The sequence below is a fragment of the Carcharhinus amblyrhynchos genome, chromosome 35 (assembly GCF_965287045.1).
Source record: "Carcharhinus amblyrhynchos chromosome 35, sCarAmb.v2.hapA, whole genome shotgun sequence".
NCBI lineage: Eukaryota > Metazoa > Chordata > Chondrichthyes > Carcharhiniformes > Carcharhinidae > Carcharhinus > Carcharhinus amblyrhynchos.
In genome coordinates, this window is record NC_137358.1 from 3316083 (window position 1) to 3323468 (window position 7386).

Genomic DNA, 7386 nt, shown 5'->3' on the forward strand with positions numbered 1-7386 from the left:
CAGGTCCGACTTTTAGACCCGTTCTCCGGCGTCCGCATACGCGCTCTGCCTGGAAAAATATCGGCAATTCTGAATCGCGCTGCACAAGCCTGTGGGCGGGGCTTAACGCGCCCGAAATCCCACAGCTCCAATCGGAGACTCCAACTGCGCATGCGCAGAAACAAATGATAGAACGGTGCTCCCGCTGACACATCCCTCCCGGGCCGGATAATGCCTTCTCCTGGCCCACACAGACATTCCCTACCCCAACAACGTTACTGACACCCTTATCTCCTCCCACTCCTCCACCACCCAGACTGTTCACAGCCCTGTCCTCCTTCTCCCCCCATCGATCTCAGGCAGAGTGGCAGCAGACCCCTCATTCCCCCACCCCTGATCTCAGGCAGAGTGGCAGCGGACCCCCTTCCTCCTCCCCCCACTGATCTCAGGCAGAGTGGCAGCGGACCCCCCCCCCCCACCTTCCAACTCCGCTGATCTCAGGCAGAGTGGCAGCGGATCCCCCCCTTCCCCCACCCAGCATCACAGCTCCTAGAAAAGTTGTGAGGCTGCAGCAGCGCAATTTGTCAGGGCTTTGTGCACATCCTTCAGCTGCCAGAGTGCTGAGTGCACCAGGACCCAGCAGCATCCACAAGACCCGAGGTCGGTGCTGAGACCCGTGTCAGTGCTGCAAGTCGGACATCGGATGCGCTGCTGAGCAACAGCCACCCCCCCCCCCGCCCCCCCCCCCCCCCCCCCTCCCGTATGGGCTGTAACAAAAGGACCCCCGTGAGCCGGGGAGGGGACAGTGTACACTTACCTCCTCTCTAACCCTCACTTATCCTCACTAATGGAGTACCAGAGTGGGACGTTTATGGATCATGTCTGTTTTGTGGAGATTCCGGATTGGCAAATGTGAGGATAAAGGGGGAGGTGCTGCTAAATTTGGGCGCCCTGCCCATTAATTCAATTTAAATGCATTTAAAATGTCCGTCACACCCGTTTCGGGCACAGTTTCAATTCCAGTCCTTGGTGAAGGGGGAACCAGCACGGAGACGGGCGCGGATCGCACTACTCACATCACGCCCGACTTTGCCAAGTTTTCACGCCCGAAACCAGGCACCACGCGATGTGTTAAATCAGGCCCACATTCGCAGAACTGTTACTGGTGCAGATGGAGTCCATTCGGCCCATCGTGTCTGCACTGGCTCTCCAATCGAGCACTGGGACTTTGTGCCATTCCCCTGCACGTTCCCCTATTCAAATAACCATCTAATGCCCTCTCAAACGCCTCGACTGACCCTGCCTCCAACACACTCCCAGGCAGAGCATTCCCCACCCCAACCGCTCCCTGGGTGAAAACATTAACATTCCCTTCTTTTGTGAATCAATTTAAATCCGTGTCCCTCTTGTTCTCGATACTTTTCCCAGCGGGAACAGTTTCTCCCTATCTGCTCTGTCCAGCCCCTCTTATGGTTTTAAAGATCTCCCATCAAAGCACAGAATCCCTACAGCTCAGAAAGCGGATATTTGGCCCATCGGTTCTGCACTGACTCTCTGATGGAGTATCTTACCCACCCAAGTCCCTCTCCCCACCCTATCCCTGTCACCTCACACATTTACCACGGCCAATCCACCCTAACCTGCACATCTTTGGACACTAAGGGGCAATTTAGCATGGCCAACCCACCCTAACCTGTGTATCTCTGGACTGTGGGAGGAAACCAGAGCACCCAGAGGAAACCCATGCAGACACGGGTAGAACATGCAGACTCCACGCTGACCCAAAAGGGGAATTGAACCCGGGTCCCTGGCGCTGTGAGGAAGCAGTGCTATCCACTGTACCACCATGCCGCTCAAATCTCTTAGCCTTCTTCTCTCCAACAGTCCCAACCTCTCCAATCTACCCTCATAACTAAAGTTTCTGATCCCTGGGACCATCTTGTAAATCCCTCTTCTGCGCTCTCTCCAATCCGCGCTGTTAACACTAGCTGGTGGCCCCTACCTGCCCTGACACCAATGTCATTATTTTAAGAAGCATTAACACCAGACACTTTCACCAGGTTTAAACCCCCCACCCTTCCCCAACTCCGCAACCCCCCCACCCACATTCTCACGGAAGCACAGAATGCCAAAGGAGGCCATTCGGCCCATTACGACTCTGCCGGTTTTTTGAAAGAGATGTCAAATTAGTCCCACATCCACCCCCCCACCCCACCCTGAAACCTTTCCCCAGGGCCCTGCAATGCTTTTCATTTCCAAGTAACTCTCCAATTCCCAAAGTTCCTACTGAATCTGCTTCTGCCATCCTTTCAGGCAGCATCTTCCAGATCACAACAACTCGCTGCATTCAAAGTGCACCCCCCCAACCCCCACTCCACCCCCCTGACTCTCCCCCCCTCCCTGTGATACTTTGGCCAATAATCTGAAAACTTTACCCCTCCTTTCCAACCCAACTCTCAGTTACTTCAATGAAGCTCCTTCCAGATTGCGATCCCATCCCCGGCAGGAGGGAGATGGGCGTGGGGGGGGGGTACCACGCCAGGAACGTTCGCTGCCCTCGGGCGCACGGGTTCCCATTCTTGGAGGAGGGCTGAGAGTAGAAGCTAGCTATTCGAACTTGGTGTGCGTCGCAGCTGGATCCCATCCTGGCCTGAGTGAACAAAAGAAATGGTCTCTGAGTAACAGCTTCATTGCCTGAATGTCTCTGAGATTATTCTCCTGAATTTATTTGCAGTGTCCAAGAGGTTCCTCCCCCAGATGATGGAAGTGATGGATAGGGTAGACATAGAGACATAGAAATTAGAAGCAGGAGGAGGCCATTCGAGCCTGCTCCACCATTCATTCAGATCATTGCTAATTCAATATCCTGATCTTTACCTTCCCCCATATCCTTCAATCCCTTTGTCCCCAAGGGTTATATCTAGAGAAACATCTCCGTACCATAGGAAGATGTTTCCAACTGTAGCCCCTCCACCCCCAGAATAAGGGACCGTGAATATAAGATGGTCAGTAATGAATCCAAAGATGTGTAGCTTAGGTTGACTGGCCATGCTAAAAAATTGCCCCTTAGTGTCCTGAGATGCGTAGGTTAGAGAGATTGGTGGGTAAAAAAAAAGGGGGTTGGGCCTGGGTGGGATTGTAGTTGGTGCAGACTCGATGGGCCAAATGGCCTATTTCGGCACTGCAGGATTTCTGTGGTTTCTGTGTAATCCAGTCAGGAGTTCACGTGAAATTTCTTTACCCAGAGACTGGGGAGAATGTGGGACTCGCTCCCACGGGGGGAGTGGGGAGAGTGTGGGACTCACTCCCACGGGGAGTGGGGGAGAATGTGGGACTCACTCCCGCGGGGAGTGGGGAGAATGTGGGACTCACTCCCATGGGGAGTGGGGAGAATGTGGGACTCGCTCCCACAGGGAGTGGGGGAGAATGTGGGGCTCACTCCCATGGGGAGTGGGGAGAATGTGGGACTCGCTCCCACGGGGGGAGTGGGGAGAGTGTGGGACTCACTCCCACAGGGAGTGGGAAGAATGTGGGACTCGCTCCCACGGGGGGAGTGGGGAGAGTGTGGGACTCACTCCCACAGGGAGTGGGAAGAATGTGGGACTCACTCCCACGGGGAGTGGGGGAGAATGTGGGACTCGCTCCCACGGGGAGTGGGGAGAATGTGGGACTCATTCCCACGGGGAGTGGGGAGAATGTGGGACTCACTCCCATGGGGAGTGGGGAGAATGTGGGACTCGCTCCCACGGGGAGTGGGGAGAAGGTGGGACTCACTCCCACGGGGATATTTGAGATTGAATTTCCCCTCTTCCCCTCTCCTCACCTCCCCTCCTCCTCCCCTCTTACTCCATTCCCCTCACCTCCTCCTTCCAATCCTTCCGGCTTGTCCCCTTCCCCATTCCGCACCCCCCACGACTCTCCCCCTCCCCTCATTCCTCCCTCCTCACTTTCTCCCCCCCCCCCAACCCCAATTCCTTTCCCCTGTCCTCCCCCCCCCCCTGTCTCCCCTCCCGAGGTGGAGTCCCAGCCCCTCCACCCCTCCCTCCTACCTCTCACCCTCTCCACCCCTACACATCTGCTGCTGTGTGGCTCAGGTAATGAGAGGCTTGTTTCTTCCCCCACCCCCCCCCCTCCCCCCGACGCACGGTGCTGGGGAACTGCCTCGCTGCTGCTCAGTAACTTATTAACCGGGTGAGTGTCTCAGGTTCAGTCCTGCCTCCCTCCACCCCAGGGGCCCTGTCTCGGGGCACCTGTGCCCGCGAGCGTGGCGAAGGTCTCATGAATGCAGCACCAGGAGGTGCCCCGGACAGACCCCAGTATGGTGCCAGTCTCCGCCTGGGTGAGTAAAAAGAAAGGGAACACGGCTTTTAAAAAGGGGGAGGTTCCGAGTTGTTATTCGACTGAGTGGAGCCTCTCCTGTGGGGAAAGGAATCAGACGTAAACCTGTAGCTGATTCGAGCCTCTGAGTGTCACTCAGTAGCCTTGGTTCCGGGACTGACATCTGGCTGCCAGCCACGGACCCTCCCCTCACTGCCCCTTGCCCCCTGATCTCTCAGGAAGCAGGGAAGGGTATAACTCCCTTCCCTGCCCCAGCCTGGGACAGCCTGGTATCAGCGCAGGCAAACCCCTCTGGGTGGAATCCAACCATTTATCCAACTCAGTGGATACAGGTTATTTAGACTGTGATGCCTCCCCTGGCCAAATAGCCCATTGGCACTCACTGGTCGGCAGCACACATCAGTAAGAGTCGTCAGTGGAACCTGAGGAGGTGTAACCCAGGCAGGGAGCTCCTGATGTCCCAGTGGGACGGGAATGACAGGAATTGGGAGAGAGAGGGTTTGGGATCCACTTGATTTAAACTCTCGCGGGTCAGGGCTGGCTTTACAATGACAGGCACATCTCCAGTATCGCTAGCTTCCCCAGTGTCTCCCTGAAAAAGCAGAAAGATCAAAGCACAATCCAAACAACAGCAACAAGTCTGAACACAGCGATAAACACTGGGGAAAAGCAAATCAACAATCTTCATCAGTAACTGGGGAAAGCTGCAGCCCAGGAACTGCAGAAACCACACAGGCCCTCCTCACCGCTACACTCTGTACTCCCTGCCTCTCCCTCACTGTCACTGTCTCTCTCACTGTCTCTTTCTCATTCTCTCCCTCACTATCTCCCTCTCTCTGCCTCATTGTCTCTGTCCCCTTCTCTCTTTCCCTCTCTCACTGTCTCCATCACTCTGTTTCTCTCTCTCTCAGTGTCTCTCTCACTCTCTCTCTCTGTCTCTTTCAGTGTCTCTCTCTCTATCTCTCTCTCTTTCACTGTCTCTGTCTCTCTCTCTCTTTCACTGTCTCTCACTCTCTCCCTCTCTGTCCCTCTCTCTCTTTGTTGCTCTGTCTCTCTCTATGTCTCTCTCTCTGTGCTCTCTCTCTCTCTCCCCCACTGTCTCTGTCTCTCTCACTCTCTGTATCTCTCTCTCTCACTGTCTCTGTCTCTCTCTCACTGTCTGTCTCTCACTCTCTCTGTCTCTCTTTCTCACTATCTCTCTCTCACTCACTGTCTCTCTCTCTCACTGTCTTTGTCTCTCTCTTTCACTGTCTCTGTCTCTCTCTCACTGTCTCTGTCTCTCTCACTGTCTCTGCCTCATTCTCTCTGTCTCTCTCTCTCACTGTCTCTTTCTCTCTCTCTCCCTCACTGTTTGTCTCTCTCTCAGTCTCTGTCTCTCTCTGCCTCTGTCACTCTCTCCCTCTGTCTCTGTCCCTCTCTCTGCCTCTATCTCCCTTTCACTCCCTCCGTCTCCCTCTCACTATCTTAGCTGCCACTCTCTCAGTGTCTCTGACTCTCTGGTATGGGGGGGTGGGATTGTTACTGTCCCGCCTGTCACGGGAATCAGGGCGAGCGAGGGCTGGACTGTGAAACGGTCCATCGACCTCGAGTGGGATTTTCCAGTTTCGGGGCGAGCGAGGCTGGTAAATCCCACCCATAGTCTCTCCCTGAGCCTCTTCACTGTCCGTCTGTCTGCCCCTCTCTCTCTCTCGGCTTTACTCTCTGTGGCCTGCTCAGCTTCTCATCTCCATCTCTCTCTCTCTGACCTCGCCTCTGTTTCTTATCCCTGGGGTCAATATTTACCCCTCAACCAATATGACTAAAAATGAGATGATCTGGGTCACGACCACATGGCTGTTTGTGGGATCTTGCTGTGTATAAAATGGCTGCACCATTTCTACCCTACCACAGAGACTAAATTCAAAGCACCTCATTGGCTGCCAAGAGCTTTGGGACATTGGGGTACAATAGAAACACAAATCGTTCTTTGTGTAGACTGGGATACAGTGAAAAGTATTGTTTCTCATGTGCTATACAGTCAAAGCATACCATTCATAGAGTACATAGATTTGATTTATTACTGTCATTGGGATACAGTGAAAAGTATTGTTTCTTGCACGCTATACAGTCAAAGCATACCGTTCATAGAGTATATAGGGGAGAAGGAAAGGAGAGAGTGCAGAATGTAGTGTTACAGTCACAGCTAGGGTGTAGAGAAAGATCGACTTAATGCGAGGTAATTCAGATTTGGTTCTTGAGTAGGTTAGTGTGAGACCTCAGACTTTTGTATCTTTTTCCCGACGGAAGAAGGTGGAAGAGAGAATGTCCAGGGTGCAGTGCGAGAGAGAGACAAACAGTGAGAGAGAGAGAGAAAGAGACAGAGAGAATGAGACAGAGACAGTGAGAGAGAGAGACAGTGAGAGAGACAGAGACAGTGAGACAGAGACAGTGAGAGAGAGCGACAGTGAGAAAGAGAGACAGAGAGAGTGAGAGACAGATAGTGAGAGAGAGACAGAGACAGTGAGAGAGAGGGAAAGAGACAGTGAGAGAGAAAGAGACAGAGAGTGATAGAGACAGAGACAGTGAGAGAGAGAGACAGTGAGAGAGAGAGAGAGAGAGAGAGACAGTGAGAGAGAGAGAGAGAGAGACAGTGAGAGAGAGGGACAGAGAGAATGAGACCAAAACAGTGAGAGAGAGAGAGACAGAGAGAGAGAAAGAGACAGAGAGTGAGAGAGACAGAGACAGTGAGAGAGAGAGAGACGGTGAGAGAGAGATACAGTGAGAGAGAGAGAGACAGTGAGAGAGAGATACAGTGAGAGAGAGAGAGACAGTGAGAGAGAGATACAGTGAGAGAGAGAGAGACAGTGAGAGAGGGATACAGTGAGAGAGAGAGAGACAGTGAGAGAGAGAGACAGTGAGAGAGAGAGAGACAGTGAGAGAGAAATACAGTGAGAGAGAGAGAGACAGTGAGAGAGAGATACAGTGAGAGAGAGAGAGACAGTGAGAGAGAGATACAGTGAGAGAGAGAGAGACAGTGAGAGAGAGAGACAGTGAGAGAGAGAGAGACAGTGAGAGAGAGATACAGTGAGA